This window comes from Oncorhynchus mykiss, chromosome 26, assembly GCF_013265735.2.
Source record: "Oncorhynchus mykiss isolate Arlee chromosome 26, USDA_OmykA_1.1, whole genome shotgun sequence".
Lineage (NCBI taxonomy): Eukaryota > Metazoa > Chordata > Actinopteri > Salmoniformes > Salmonidae > Oncorhynchus > Oncorhynchus mykiss.
In genome coordinates, this window is record NC_048590.1 from 49,471,356 (window position 1) to 49,487,507 (window position 16,152).

A 16,152-nucleotide genomic window follows, 5' to 3' on the forward strand; every position below is an offset into this window, starting at 1 on the left:
CAGGGTGTCAGCTATGACTGTAGAAAGAACAGGGTGTCAGCTATGACTGTAGAAAGAACGGGGTGTCAGCTATGACTGCAGAAAGAACGGGGTGTCAGCTATGACTGTAGAAAGAACAGGGTGTCAGCTATGACTGCAGAAAGAACAGGGTGTCAGCTATGACTGCAGAAAGAACAGGGTGTCAGCTATGACTACAGAAAGAACAGGGTGTCAGCTATGACTACAGAAAGAACGGGGTGTCAGCTATGACATGACACCTTGGCTTTATTTATTTAACGACGGTAGGTGAAGTGGATTTATATCCGGTAACAGAATTTCATCATGGGTCCCTGATGTGTACTACACAGAAATACATAATGATGGATATGCATGTCATTCTCTTCACGGTATCTTGCAGAGATTCAATTCCCACTCATCTCCTACAGGTTTTAACAACAACCCACTCAACTCCTACAGGTTTTAACAACAACCCACTCAACTCCTGCAGGTTTTAATGACAACCCACTCAACTCCTACAGGTTTTAACGACAACCCACTCAATAGTGCTGTTTGAATGCAAACCACGTCGCTGGGTTTTGGATTTTCGTATGTAAAATCTCCTCCAGCGATCAGTGAAAATTAAAAGCATCTGCGTTGGCCGGGAATCGAACCCGGGTCAACTGCTTGGAAGGCAGCTATGCTCACCACTATACCACCAACGCAAGTGGAGAAAAAGGAATTCAACAGGGGAATTGTAGGTTTGTGTCAAGTATTTCAAGAATAACTCTCTCGCTCTCGCTTGGATATTGGACTTTCATGGTGAAACCTGCTTATGTATTGAGTCCACCACACACTGAGATGGAGGAACAAAACACTCCACTGAGATGGAGGAACAAAACAGTCCACACTGAGATGGAGGAACAAAACACTCCACACTGAGATGGAGGAACAACACACTCCACACTGAGAGGGAGGAACAACACACTCCACACTGAGATGGAGGAACAAAACACTCCACACTGAGATGGAGGAATAAAACACTCCACACTGAGATGGAGGAACAAAACACTCCACACTGAGATGGAGGAACAAAACACTCCACACTGAGATGGAGGAACAAAACACTCCACACTGAGATGGAGGAATAAAACACTCCACACTGAGATGGAGGAACAAAACACTCCACACTGAGATGGAGGAACAAAACACTCCACACTGAGATGGAGGAACAACACACTCCACACTGAGATGGAGGAACAACACACTCCACACTGAGATGGAGGAACAAAACACTCCACACTGAGATGGAGGAACAAAACACTCCACACTGAGATGGAGGAACAACACACTCCACACTGAGATGAAGGAACAAAACACTCCACACTGAGATGGAGGAACAAAACACTCCACACTGAGATGGAGGAACAACACACTCCACACTGAGATGGAGGAACAAAACACTCCACACTGAGATGGAGGAACAACACACTCCACACTGAGATGGAGGAACAAAACACCACACACTGAGATGGAAGAACAAAACACTCCACACTGAGATGGAGGAACAAAACACTCCACACTGAGATGGAGGAACAAAACACTCCACACTGAGATGGAGGAACAAAACACTCCACACTGAGATGGAGGAACAAAACACTCCACACTGAGATGGAGGAACAAAACACTCCACACTGAGATGGAGGAACAAAACACTCCACACTGAGATGGAGGAACAAAACACTCCACACTGAGATGGAGGAACAAAACACTCCACACTGAGAGGGAGGAACAACACACTCCACACTGAGATGGAGGAACAAAACACTCCACACTGAGATGGAGGAACAAAACCCTCCACACTGAGATGGAGGAACAAAACACTCCACACTGAGATGGAGGAACAAAACACTCCACACTGAGATGGAGGAACAACACACTCCACACTGAGATGGAGGAACAAAACCCTCCACACTGAGATGGAGGAACAAAACACTCCACACTGAGATGGAGGAACAAAACACTCCACACTGAGATGGAGGAACAAAACACTCCACACTGAGATGGAGGAACAAAACACTCCACACTGAGAGGGAGGAACAACACACTCCACACTGAGATGGAGGAACAAAACACTCCACACTGAGATGGAGGAACAAAACCCTCCACACTGAGATGGAGGAACAAAACACTCCACACTGAGATGGAGGAACAAAACACTCCACACTGAGATGGAGGAACAACACACTCCACACTGAGATGGAGGAACAAAACCCTCCACACTGAGATGGAGGAACAAAACACTCCACACTGAGATGGAGGAACAAAACATTAAACTGTGGTCCTGCCTGTAGCTCAGTTGGTAGGTCATGGTGCTTGCAAAATGTGGGTAGTTTGTTTGATTCCCGGGACCACCCATATGTAAAAAGTGTGCGCTCATGACTGTAAGTCGCTTTGGATACAAGTGTCTACAAAATGACCTATTTATTATTATAGGTGATAAACATTTGAATCTGTGTTTAATGTGAAATAACTGTAAGGGTTGAGAAGAACAGTAAGGTTCAATATTCTTCTTGTCTTGTTGTCTTCCGTCTCTGACCACCAATCTGAAACAACTGGATTGCTGTTCAGAATATTGCTGCTCCCCATCCGATGTGAGCTGAGGCCACCGCTGCGTCCAGCAAGGCACAACGTTGTGGAACTTTCATGTAAAAAAAGATGTAGAACCAACATGTCTCAGACTTAGAGAACACGGGATCATGCAGTTTAAGTGCACAACCAGCTGGGGGCACTGTAAGCACAGGACTTCAGGCTTGATTCAATCCGATCTGCTTTAGCCGACATCAGCACAGCGGTTGTTGAGGCGGTGCCGGAGGTGGAATGGCATTAGAGCTGTCAAATCCACAAGTGTATCCTGGCATTATACCTAAAGCGGAAATTGCCATTGGCTGCACAGAGTCGCATTAAGATAAATCTCATGCAGCCGTGTTTACTAGTTCAACACACCGGCATGTGGGATGTAATCTACACCTGGGGGTTAGGCTGATACAAATCCTCATTCATTTGTTTAATACATTTCTATTTGAGCTTCCGAATTCCTATATAGCCTACACTTTCTCATTCACAACTTGTAACACGAGTTGGGTGGGTGTGGCTTCATGACAATGATCACAAGAGCTGCTCACTGATTTGACTGTTCCACCTGCCAAAACATCAGCTATGTGGTGTTGGCTATCGCTGATCTTAGTGTTTTTAATAAAAGGTTAAGGCAATGTTTTTAAAAGTGTAGTTATATTGTTACTTCACAAGTTTAAGCATTTGAACATTTGAACATCTTGGCCATGTTCTGTTATAATCTCCACCCGGCACAGCCAGAAGAGGACTGGCCACCCCATATAGCCTGGTTCCTCTCTAGGTTTCTTCCTAGGTTTTGGCCTTTCTAGGGAGTTTTTCCTAGCCACCGTGCTTCTTCTTTAGGCTGGGCTTCTTCTTTAGGCTGGGTTTCTGTACGGCACATTGAGATATCAGCTGATGTACGAAGGGCTATATAAATACATTTGATTTGATTTGATTTAAGCATAACATTCTATAAAGTGTTAAACAGTTGTTCATATTTAACTTGCAATAATCTCACATCAGGGATGTAAATCAATGTAAATCAAAGTTTTTATAGTCCTCAAACACTCAACCTCCAGCTGTGTACCCCCTCTAGCACCAGGGTCAGCGCGCTCCAGCTGTGTACCCCCTCTAGCACCAGGGTCAGCGCACTCCAGCTGTGTACCCCCTCTAGCACCAGGGTCAGCACACTCCAGCTGTGTACCCCCTCTAGCACCAGGGTCAGCACACTCCAGCTGTGTACCCCCTCTAGCACCAGGGTCAGCGCACTCCAGCTGTGTACCCCCTCTAGCACCAGGGTCAGCGCACTCCAGCTGTGTACCCCCTCTAGCACAAGGGTCAGCACGCTCCAGCTGTGTACCCCCTCTAGCACCAGGGTCAGCACACTCCAGCTGTGTACCCCCTCTAGCACCAGGGTCAGCGCACTCCAGCTGTGTACCCCCTCTAGCACCAGGGTCAGCGCACTCCAGCTGTGTACCCCCTCTAGCACCAGGGTCAGCGCACTCCAGCTGTGTACCCCCTCTAGCACCAGGGTCAGCGCACTCCAGCTGTGTACCCCCTCTAGCACCAGGGTCAGCGCACTCCAGCTGTGTACCCCCTCTAGCACCAGGGTCAGCGCACTCCAGCTGTGTACCCCCTCTAGCACCAGGGTCAGCACACTCTCAAATGTTGTTTTTTTGCCATCATTGTAAGCCTGCCACACCCACACACTATACAATACATTTATTAAACAGAAGAATGAGTGTGAGTTTTTGCCACAACCCGGCTCGTAAGAAGAGCTCTTATAGGACCAGGGCACCAATAATAAATAATATAATGATAGTAATACATCATTTTGCTCTTTATTTAACCACCTTACATATAAAACCTTATTTTTTCATCGAAAATTGTGATTAACTCACCACAGGTTAATAAGGTTGTGCTTGAAAGGAGGCACATAACTCTGCAATGTTGGGTTGTATTGGAGAGTCTCAGTCTTAAATCATTTTCCACACACAGTCTGTGGTTTAGTTTTCATGCTAGTGAGGGCATGATGCTAGTGAGGGCACCACTCTCACATAGATACGTGGTTGCAAAAGGCTTCAGTGTCTTAACAGCACGATTTGCCAAGGCAGGATATTCTGAGCGCAGCCCAATCCAGAAATCTGTCAGTGGCTTCTGATTAAATTCAATTTTCACAGAACCGCTTGTGGCAATTTCGATGAGTCTCTCTTGTTGAGATATCGATAAGTGGACTGGAGGCAGAGTATGAAAGGGATAACGAATCCAGTTGTTTGTGTCATCCGTTTCGCGGAAGTACCTGCGTAATTGCGCATCCAACTCACTCAGGTGCTTCGCTATATCACATTTGACATTGTCCATAAGCTTGAGTTCATTTGCACACAAAAAATCAAACAATGATGGAAAGACCTGTGTGTTGTTAATGCTGACGGAGAAAAGCTCCAACTTAATAACCATAGCCTCAATTTAGTCCCGCACATTGAATATTGTTGCGGCGAGTCCCTGTACTATTGATTCAGATCCTTCAGGTGAGAAAAAACATCATCCAGATAGGCCAGTCGTGTGAGGAACTCGTCATCATGAAAGCGGCCAGACAAGTGACAATGATGGTCAGTAAAGAAAACTTTAAGCTCGTCTCTCAATTGAAAATAACGTGTCAATACTTTGCCCCTTGATAACCAGCGCACTTCTGTATGTTGTAAAAGCGTTACATGGTCGCTGCCCATATCATTGCATAGTGCAGAAAATACACAAGAGTTCAGGGGCCTTTCTTTAACAAAGTTAACCATTTTCACTGTAGTGTCCAAAACGTCTTTCAAGCTGTCAGGCATTCCCTTGGCAGCAAGAGCCTCTCGGTGGATGCTGCAGTGTACCCAAGTGGTATTGGGAGCAACTGCTTACATGCGCATTACCACTCCGCTATGTCTCCCTGTCATGGCTTTTGCGCCATCTGTACAGATACCAACATGAGCAGCAGCTACGTTTGGCTACATACGGACCATAAGTGGAATTCCTGCGAGAGAGTAACGGTTAATTTGATTGGAAGGTAATTATTTTTATAGGCTACCTGTTGTTATTTCGCAGCACACTAGATGGCCCATTCCTGCTGACAGAGCTGGTGTAACTGAGTCAGGTTTGTAGGCCTCCTTGCTCGCACACACTTCTTCAGTTCTGCCCACAAATGTTCTGTAGGATAGAGGTTAGGGCTTTGTGATGGCCAATACACTGACTTTGTTGTCCTTAAACCATTTTGCCACAACTTTGGAAGTATGCTTGGTGTCATTGTCCATTTGGAAGACCCATTTGCAACCAATCTTTAACTTTAAGACTGATGTCTTAAGATGTTGCTTCAATATATCCACACCATTTTCCTACCTCATGATGCTATCAATTTTGTGTCAATCCCTCCTGCAGCAAAGCACCCCCACAATATGATGGTGCCACCCCCGTGCTTCACGGTTGGGATGGTGTTCTTCGGCTTGCAAGCATCCCCCTTTTTCCTCCAAACATAACGATGGTCATTATGGCCAAACAGTTCTATTTTTGTTTCATCAGACCAGAGGACATTTCTCCAAAAAGTATGTTCTTTGTTCCCATGTGCAGTTGCAATCCGTAGTCTGGCTTTTTTATGGCGGTTTTGGAGCAGTGGCTTCTTCCTGCTGAACGGCCTTTCAGGTTATGTCAATATAGCACTTGTTTTACTGTGGATATTGATACTTTTGTACCTGTTTCCTCCAGCATCTTCACAAGGTCCTTTGCTGTTGTTCTGCGATTGATATGCACTTTTCGCATCAAAGTACGTTCATCTCTAGGAGACAAAACGCATCTCCTTCCTGAGCTGCATGGTCCCATGGTGTTTATACTTGAGTTCTATTGTTTGTACAGATGAATGTGGTACCTTCAGGCGTTTGGAAATTGCTCCCAAGGATGAACCAGACTTGTGGAGGTCTACAATTGTTTTTCTGAGGTCTTGGCTGATTTCTTTAGATTTTCCCATGATGTCAATTAAAGAGGCACTGAGTTTGAAGGAAGGCCTTGAAAAACATCCACAGGTACACCTCCAATTGACTCAAATGATGTCAATTAGCCTATCAGAAGCTGCTAAAGCCATGACATAATTTTCTGTAATTTTCCGAGCTGTTTAAAAGGCACAGTCAAATTCGTGTATGTAAACTTCTGACCCACTGGAATTGTGATACAGTGAATTATAAGTGAAATAATCTGTCTGTAAACAATTGTTGGAGAAATGACTTGTGTCATGCACAAAGTAGATGTCCTATCCATCTTGCCAAAACTATAGTTTGTTAACAGGGCAGTTGTGGAGTGGTTAAAAAACAAGTTTTAATGACTCCAACCAAAGTGTATGTAAACTTCAACTGTATATATTTTTTAATATGAATCACATTTTTATTTGGCGTACCCCTAACGGCATTCCCCCAGTTTGGGAACACCTGATGTAAATGAACCTTCTATGCCAGGTATCAAACCCAGGAAGACTGCTTGGAAGGCAGCTATGCTCACCGCTATACCACCATCGCTCAGTACCAACACCACCACGAGGCAGAGACTCACAACATTCCTACCCAGAATTCACATGGGGAAATGGAGGCCTGATGGTTCATTGTAGGCCAAGTGAGTTTTTGCTGACACATCTTATGACAGACAGAGTGAGAAGGAGTGGAGAAAGACTGAGGAAGCAGGGGAACAGATAGCCAACTATCTGCCTCCTCAACTCATACTGAGGAAGCAGGGGAACATATAGCCAGCTATCAGCCTCCTCAACTCAGACTGTCAATCTACTCTACTTTGTGCGTCTGTGTCTTTATGATCAAATGGGCTACTTGGAAAACGCAATACTGGATTGTTAATTTTCTCTCGTTGAAAAAAAAAAATGTATATATATTTTTTTCCTCACCTTGTAAGTCTGTGGGATGGGCCCTGGCCAGGAGTAGTGTACAAAGTAGTCAATAGTGTGTCTTGTAAGCCAGTCTGAGGGGCCCTAGTCAGAGGTAGTGTAGAATATAGGGAATAGGGTGCCATTTGTGGCGTAGACTTGGTCTGCAGGCTGGCGGTGAGGTGGTGGATGTGATACTCCAGGAGGATGGAGAGCTGACCACACATCTAGAAGAACCACCAGCCCATCCTGGAGACACCACACATCTAGCAGAACCACCAGCCCATCCTGGAGAAGCCACACATCTAGCAGAACCACCAGCCCATCCTGGAGACACCACACATCTAGCAGAACCACCAGCCCATCCTGGAGACACCACACATCTAGCAGAACCACCAGCCCATCCTGGAGACACCACACATCTAGAAGAACCACCAGCCCATCCTGGAGACACCACACATCTAGAAGAACCACCAGCCCATCCTGGAGACACCACACATCTAGAAGAACCACCAGCCCCCTGGAGACACCACACATCTAGAAGAACCACCAGCCCATCCTGGAGACAACACACATCTAGCAGAACCACCAGCCCCCTGGAGACACCACACATCTAGAAGAACCACCAGCCCCCTGGAGACACCACACATCTAGCAGAACCACCAGCCCATCCTGGAGACACCACACATCTAGAAGATCCACCAGCCCATCCTGGAGACACCACACATCTAGCAGAACCACCAGCCCCCTGGAGACACCACACATCTAGCAGAACCACCAGCCCATCCTGGAGACACCACACATCTAGAAGAACCACCAGCCCATCCTGGAGACACCACACATCTAGAATAACCACCAGCCCCCTGGAGACACCACACATCTAGAAGAACCACCAGCCCATCCTGGAGACACCACACATCTAGAAGAACCACCAGCCCCCTGGAGACACCACACATCTAGAAGAACCACCAGCCCATCCTGGAGACACCACACATCTAGAAGAACCACCAGCCCATCCTGGAGACACCACACATCTAGAAGAACCACCAGCCCATCCTGGAGACACCACACATCTAGCAGAACCACCAGCCCATCCTGGAGACACCACACATCCTGGAGACACCACACATCTAGCAGAACCACCAGCCCATCCTGGAGACACCACACATCTAGCAGAACCACCAGCCCATCCTGGAGACACCACACATCTAGCAGAACCACCAGCCCATCCTGGAGACACCTCACATCTAGCAGAACCACCAGCCCATCCTGGAGACACCACACAGCGCAATGGCTGTTAGATACTGTATGACCTCACAGTGAAGGGAGCTTTATCTCTATTTAAAACAGACTGGAATAGGAACTCTACAAGGTTGTAAGATATGACCTCACAGTGAAGGGAGCTTTATCTCTTTTTAAAACAGACTGGAATAGGAACTCTACAAGGCTGTCAGATACTGTATGACCTCACAGTGAAGAAGGGAGATTTCTCTCTATTTAAAACAGACTGGAATAGGAACTCAAGGCTGTTAGATACTGTATGACCTCACAGTGAAGGTATATTTCTCTATTTAAAAAGACTATAATAGGAACTCTACAAGGTTGTTAGATACTGTATGACCTCACAGTGAAGAAGGGAGCTTTTATCTCTATTTAAAACAGACTGGAATAGGACCTCTACAATGCTGTAAGATATGACCTCACAGTGAAGAAGGGAGATTTCTCTTTATTAAAACAGACTGGAATAGGAACTCTACAAGGCTGTTAGATATGACCTCACAGTGAAGGGAGCTTTGTCTCTATTTAAAACAGACTGGAATAGGACCTCTACAAGGCTGTTAGATATGACCTCACAGTGAAGAAGGGAGGTTTCTCTTTATTAAAACAGACTGGAATAGGAACTCTACAAGGCTGTTAGATATGACCTCACAGTGAAGGGAGATCTTGTGTGTAAAGGGTGATCAAAGAGATTGACTCCATGCTTCCCTGTTCACACACAGCCGTCTCGCTCTCTCTGACACACACACACACACACACACACACACACACACACACACACACACACACACACACACACACACACACACACACACACACACACACACACTAAGAGGGTTGCACTTTGGCTATGGGTGTTAGACCTCAACTCTGGAAGTGTCTGTAAATAAATGGTTTTGCCACTGTAGCCAGACATTCCCCTAGGCTGTGGAGCCAGCTTAGCCACAAGCTGCTAGCGTAACAACTACCGCTACTCAGCCATCAGAGAACTGCTGAGGAGCCTGCTCGCACCCCACTGCTTTCAATGCTACGCTTCTAAAAGTAACTTTCCATAGATTCCAAACTGTTTAATCTCATTATTTAATGTATAATGATGGCCAAATGGGCGATGTAGAAGTATTGGCCCGTATACAGTAACACTGTTCTATGGTTAAAGAGTGAAAATGAATTTGATTGAGCCTGTGCAATATGTTGACCAATTGGTATTCCATGGACTTTGGAGGGTTAAGTAAAATATATTAGGGAAAAGTATGTTCTCTCTCTACCTCTCTCTCTGTACCTCTCTCTCTGTACCTCTCTCTCTATATATACCTCAAAGGTTTGAAATGTCCCTGCCCTCTCAAACAATATTTGACTTAGATGAAATGATAAGATCAACTCAGCACCCAAACAGTCTCAAAACACTTAAAGTCTCAAAACCTAGAACACCTCTAAAAACACATGCTCTTTATCGCTCCATTTGATTTATTGAACCAGGAAAGTTGACTGAGAAGACATTTTAAATTACCAGGAAAGTTGACTGAGAAGACATTTTAATTTACCAGGAAAGTTGACTGAGAAGACATTTTAATTTACCAGGAAAGTTGACTGAGAAGACATTTTAATTTACCAGGAAAGTTGACTGAGAAGACATTTTAATTTACCAGGAAAGTTGACTGAGAAGACATTTTAATTTACCAGGAAAGTTGACTGAGAAGACATTTTAATTTACCAGGAAAGTTGACTGAGAAGACATTTTAATTTACCAGGAAAGTTGACTGAGAAGACATTTTAATTTACCAGGAAAGTTGACTGAGAAGACATTTTAATTTACCAGGAAAGTCGACTGAGAAGACATTTTAATTTACCAGGAAAGTTGACTGAGAAGACATTTTAATTTACCAGGAAAGTTGACTGAGAAGACATTTTAATTTACCAGGAAAGTTGACTGAGAAGACATTTTAATTTACCAGGAAAGTTGACTGAGAAGACATTTTAATTTACCAGGAAAGTTGACTGAGAAGACATTTTAATTTACCAGGAAAGTTGACTGAGAAGACATTTTAATTTACCAGGAAAGTTGACTGAGAAGACATTTTAATTTACCAGGAAAGTTCACTGAGAAGACATTTTAATTTACCAGGAAAGTTCACTGAGAAGACATTTTAATTTACCAGGAAAGTTGATTGAGAAGACATTTTAATTGACAGATAACGAGTTACAGAGGTGAGAAGAGAATTAAATATAGATGGTGTCTCCACATATCATCAACAACAGCCACATATCACTTCTGATCTTCATCATCATCCCTCCAGACTCTGAGTTCTCCAAACCCTCAAATCCCAATTCTTGTTCAACCCGGACCATGCCACGACACAACGAAAAAAACATTCTCACACACGAGGAGGGCGTCGCCTCACTGTTAATGACTTGTCGAAGAAGGGGAAAAAAGAGGTCAAGGAAAACAGAGGAGCATTCCTGTCTGGCCCGGCTGACATTAGTAGGCTGTCTAGGGGCTCAGTTAGGAGTCTAGGTGGGAAGTGGTGCCAGTGGAAGCCATGTCAACAGAGAGGGGAGAAAGATCCAGCTGGGGAGAGGAACCAAAGTATGATTAATCACTGGGGCCTGCCTGCTACTGGGATGTATATTCAGGGGGGGGACCACTCAGGACCTCATTCATAACTCACGGTAGGGGGGCAGGAATGTGATGTATGGGTGGTCAATGAGTTTACAGTGTCAGCTGTGACCCACTGCATCAGAGAAGAGAGACACAGGCACGCATGCACATGCACACAGACAGACAGACAGACAGGCAGGCACGCATGCACATGCACACAGACAGACAGACAGACAGACAGACAGACAGACAGACACACATGCACACATGCACACAGACAGACAGACAGACAGACAGACAGACAGACAGACAGACAGACAGACAGACACATGCACACAGACAGACAGACAGACAGACAGACAGACAGACAGACAGACAGACAGACAGACAGACAGACAGACAGACAGACAGACAGACAGACAGACAGACAGACAGACAGACAGACAGACAGACACGCATGCACATGCACACAGACAGACATAATTATATCCATTAATTAACTTGAATCATCTCATATCAACAAAGGGATGGACACTTATAACATGTACGCACAGACAGACAGACAGACAGACCACAACATACACAGGTCGTTAATGTAAAATCATATTGCAGTTCCAGGGGTGTGGTGTTCTAAACTCTGATAGCTACTTTAATCAGACCAGGAGCTGTTTTTAATCAGCATTGTGTAGACCAGGAGCTGTTTTTAATCAGCATTGTGTAGACCAGGAGCTGTTTTTAAACAGGAGCTGTTTGTAATCAGCATTGTGTAGACCAGGAGCTGTTTTTAATCAGCATTGTGTAGACCAGGAGCTGTTTGTAATCAGCATTGTGTAGACCAGGAGCTGTTTGTAATCAGCATTGTGTAGACCAGGAGCTGTTTTTAATCATCATTGTGTAGACCAGGAGCTGTTTTTAAATCAGCATTGTGTAAACCAGGAGCTGTTTGTAATCAGCATTGTGTAGACCAGGAGCTGTTTTTAATCAGCATTGTGTAAACCAGGAGCTGTTTTTAATCAGCATTGTGTAGACCAGGAGCTGTTTTTAATCAGCATTGTGTAAACCAGGAGCTGTTTTTAATCAGCATTGTGTAGACCAGGAGCTGTTTGTAATCAGCATTGTGTAGACCAGGAGCTGTTTTTAATCAGCATTGTGTAGATCAGGAGCTGTTTTTAATCAGCATTGTGTAAACCAGGAGCTGTTTTTAATCAGCATTGTGTAGACCAGGAGCTGTTTGTAATCAGCATTGTGTAGACCAGGAGCTGTTTTTAATCAGCATTGTGTAGACCAGGAGCTGTTTTAAAACAGGAGCTGTTGCTGGACAGGAGCTGTTTGTAAACAGGAGCTGTTGCTGGACAGGAGCTGTTTTTAAACAGGAGCTGTTGCTGGACAGGAGCTGTTGCTGGACAGGAGCTGTTTGTAAACAGGAGCTGTTGCTGGACAGGAGCTGTTTGTAAACAGGAGCTGTTTTTAAACAAGAGCTGTTTGTAAACAGGAGCTGTTTTTTAACAAGAGCTGTTTGTAAACAGGAGCTGTTTTTAAACAAGAGCTGTTTGTAAACAGGAGCTGTTTTTTAACAAGAGCTGTTTGTAAACAGGAGCTGTTTTTAAACAAGAGCTGTTTGTAAACAGGAGCTGTTTTTAAACAAGAGCTGTTTGTAAACAGGAGCTGTTTTTTAACAAGAGCTGTTTGTAAACAGGAGCTGTTTTTTTAACAGGAGCTGTTTGTAAACAGGAGCTGTTGCTGGACAGGAGCTGTTGCTGGACAGGGGCTGTTTGTAAACAGGAGCTGTTGCTGGACAGGAGCTGTTGCTGGACAGGAGCTGTTGCTGGACAGGAGCTGTTTGTAAACAGGAGCTGTTGCTGGACAGGAGCTGTTTGTAAACAGGAGCTGTTGCTGGACATGAGCTGTTTGTAAACAGGAGCTGTTGCTGGACAGGAGCTGTTTGTAAACAGGAGCTGTAGCTGGACAGGAGCTGTTTTTAAACAGGAGCTGTTGCTGGACAAGAGCTGTTTTTAAACAGGAGCTGTTGCTGGACCTGAGCTGTTTTTAAACAGGAGCTGTTGCTGGACAGGAGCTGTTTGTAAACAGGAGCTGTTGCTGGACAGGAGCTGTTTGTAAACAGGAGCTGTTGCTGGACAGCGTTGTCTCCAACCTGTTTTTCAGGTCTTTCCTCCAGCTCCCATGGAGTCTGTGAAGTACAGTGAAGACCTGCCTTAATAGCACTGAGGCTCCTTTCCCAGCATGCTCGTGGGTTCCTCATCAATCTGATGAGATCTGCGTTCACTCAGGATTTGTCATCTTATGGAAAGATGGGGAAGCTTAAACTCTCATCGCTCACCACTGCCCAGTAATTTACACTGGAGTGGACACAATGCAGGCCAGACACAGATACAGAGGTGTAATTTACACTGGAGTGGACACAATGCAGGCCAGACACAGATACAGAGCTGTAATTTACACTGGAGTGGACACAATGCAGGCCAGACACAGATACAGAGGTGTAATTTACACTGGAGTGGACACAATGCAGGCCAGACACAGATACAGAGGTGTAATTTACACTGGAGTGGACACAATGCAGGCCAGACACAGATACAGAGGTGTAATTTACACTGGAGTGGACACAATGCAGGCCAGACACAGAGGTGTAATTTACACTGGAGTGGACACAATGCAGGCCAGACACAGATACAGAGGTGTAATTTACACTGGAGTGGACACAATGCAGGCCAGACACAGATATAGAGGTGGAATTTACACTGGAGTGGACACAATGCAGGCCAGACACAGATACAGAGATGTAATGTACACTGGAGTGGACACAATGCAAGCCAGACACAGATACAGAGCTGTAATTTACACTGGAGCGGACACAATGCAGGCCAGATACAGAGGTGTAATTTACACTGGAGTGGACACAATGCAGGCCAGATACAGAGGTGTAATTTACACTGGAGTGGACACAATACAGGCCAGACACAGATACAGAGGTGTAATTTACACTGAAGTGGACACAATGCAGGCCAGACACAGATACAGAGGTGTAATTTACACTGGAGTGGACACAATGCAGGCCAGACACAGATACAGAGGTGTAATTTACACTGGAGGGGACACAATGCAGGCCAGACACAGATACAGAGGTGTAATTTACACTGGAGTGGACACAATGCAGGCCAGACACAGATACAGAGGTGTAATTTACACTGGAGTGGACACGATGCAGGCCAGACACAGATACAGAGGTGTAATTTACACTGGAGTGGACACAATGCAGGCCAGACACAGATACAGAGGTGTAATTTACACTGGAGTGGACACAATGCAGGCCAGACAGATACAGAGGTATAATTTACACTGGAGTGGACACAATGCAGGCCAGATACAGAGGTGTAATTTACACTGGAGTGGACACAATGCAGGCCAGACACAGATACAGAGGTGTAATTTACACTGGAGTGGACACAATGCAGGCCAGACACAGATACAGAGGTGTAATTTACACTGGAGTGGACACAATGCAGGCCACAGAGGTGGTTCTTAATACATGAGTCAATAATAAAGATATTTTAGGTAGATTCTCAGGATCAATTATGGAGTAAGAGGTTTCACCTGTGTGACATGAGTCATGACAGCAATACAATCTCTCTCTCTCTCTCTCTCTCTCTTTCTTTCTTTCTTTCCCTGCTTATCTCCTTTCTCAATCTTTCTTGTATTTTCCTCATCCCCCTTCTGTGCATGTTTCAAGGCTTTTGGTATGTCAACAACTTGCTTCCAAGTATGGTGTGCCATATGATCATTTTGGGTAACAAGTCTGGGCATTTGGAATATCCCATCTCATTCCCTAAATCTCTCTCCCAATCTCTCTCCGAGCACGGAGGAGTAGCATGGAAGAGATTAGGCTCAGTAGTACATTCCAAGATCAATTACAGCTTTAAGAAGTCAGCTTTGTGTCTTTCTGTTGGTGTTCTGCTGTAAGAAGTTAGCTTTGTGTCTTTCTGTTGGTGTTCTGCTGTAAGAAGTCAGCTTTGTGTCTTTCTGTTGGTGTTCTGCTGTAAGAAGTCAGCTTTGTGTCTTTCTGTTGGTGTTCTGCTGTAAGAAGTCAGCTTTGTGTCTTTCTGTTGGTGTTCTGCTGTAAGAAGTCAGCTTTGTGTCTTTCTGTTGATGTTCTGCTGTAAGAAGTCAGCTTTGTGTCTTTCTGTTGATGTTCTGCTGTAAGAAGTCAGCTTTGTGTCTTGCTGTTGGTGTTCTGCTGTAAGAAGTCAGCTTTGTGTCTTGCTGTTGGTGTTCTGCTGTAAGAAGTCAGCTTTGTGTCTTTCTGTTGGTGTTCTGCTGTAAGAAGTCAGCTTTGTGTCTTTCTGTTGGTGTTCTGCTGTAAGAAGTCAGCTTTGTGTCTTTCTGTTGGTGTTCTGCTGTAAGAAGTCAGCTTTGTGTCTTTCTGTTGGTGTTCTGCTGTAAGAAGTCAGCTTTGTGTCTTTCTGTTGATGTTCTGCTGTAAGAAGTCAGCTTTGTGTCTTTCTGTTGATGTTCTGCTGTAAGAAGTCAGCTTTGTGTCTTGCTGTTGGTGTTCTGCTGTAAGAAGTCAGCTTTGTGTCTTGCTGTTGGTGTTCTGCTGTAAGAAGTCAGCTTTGTGTCTTTCTGTTGGTGTTCTAATGTAAGAAGTCAGCTTTGTGTCTTTCTGTTGGTGTTCTGCTGTAAGAAGTCAGCTTTGTGTCTTTCTGTTGGTGTTCTAATGTAAGAAGTCAGCTTTGTGTCTTCCTGTTGGTGTTCTAATGTAAGAAGTCAGCTTTAT

At 44.8% G+C, this 16,152-nt stretch overlaps 1 non-coding gene across 1 annotated transcript; it reads right to left on the reverse strand.

The window, feature by feature from the left end:
• Nucleotides 1-629: 629 nt before the first annotated feature.
• Nucleotides 630-701, reverse strand: trnag-ucc. The gene has a single exon. It is a non-coding gene; the product is annotated as a tRNA-Gly (tRNA).
• Between the last annotated feature and the right edge of the window lie 15,451 nt (nt 702-16,152).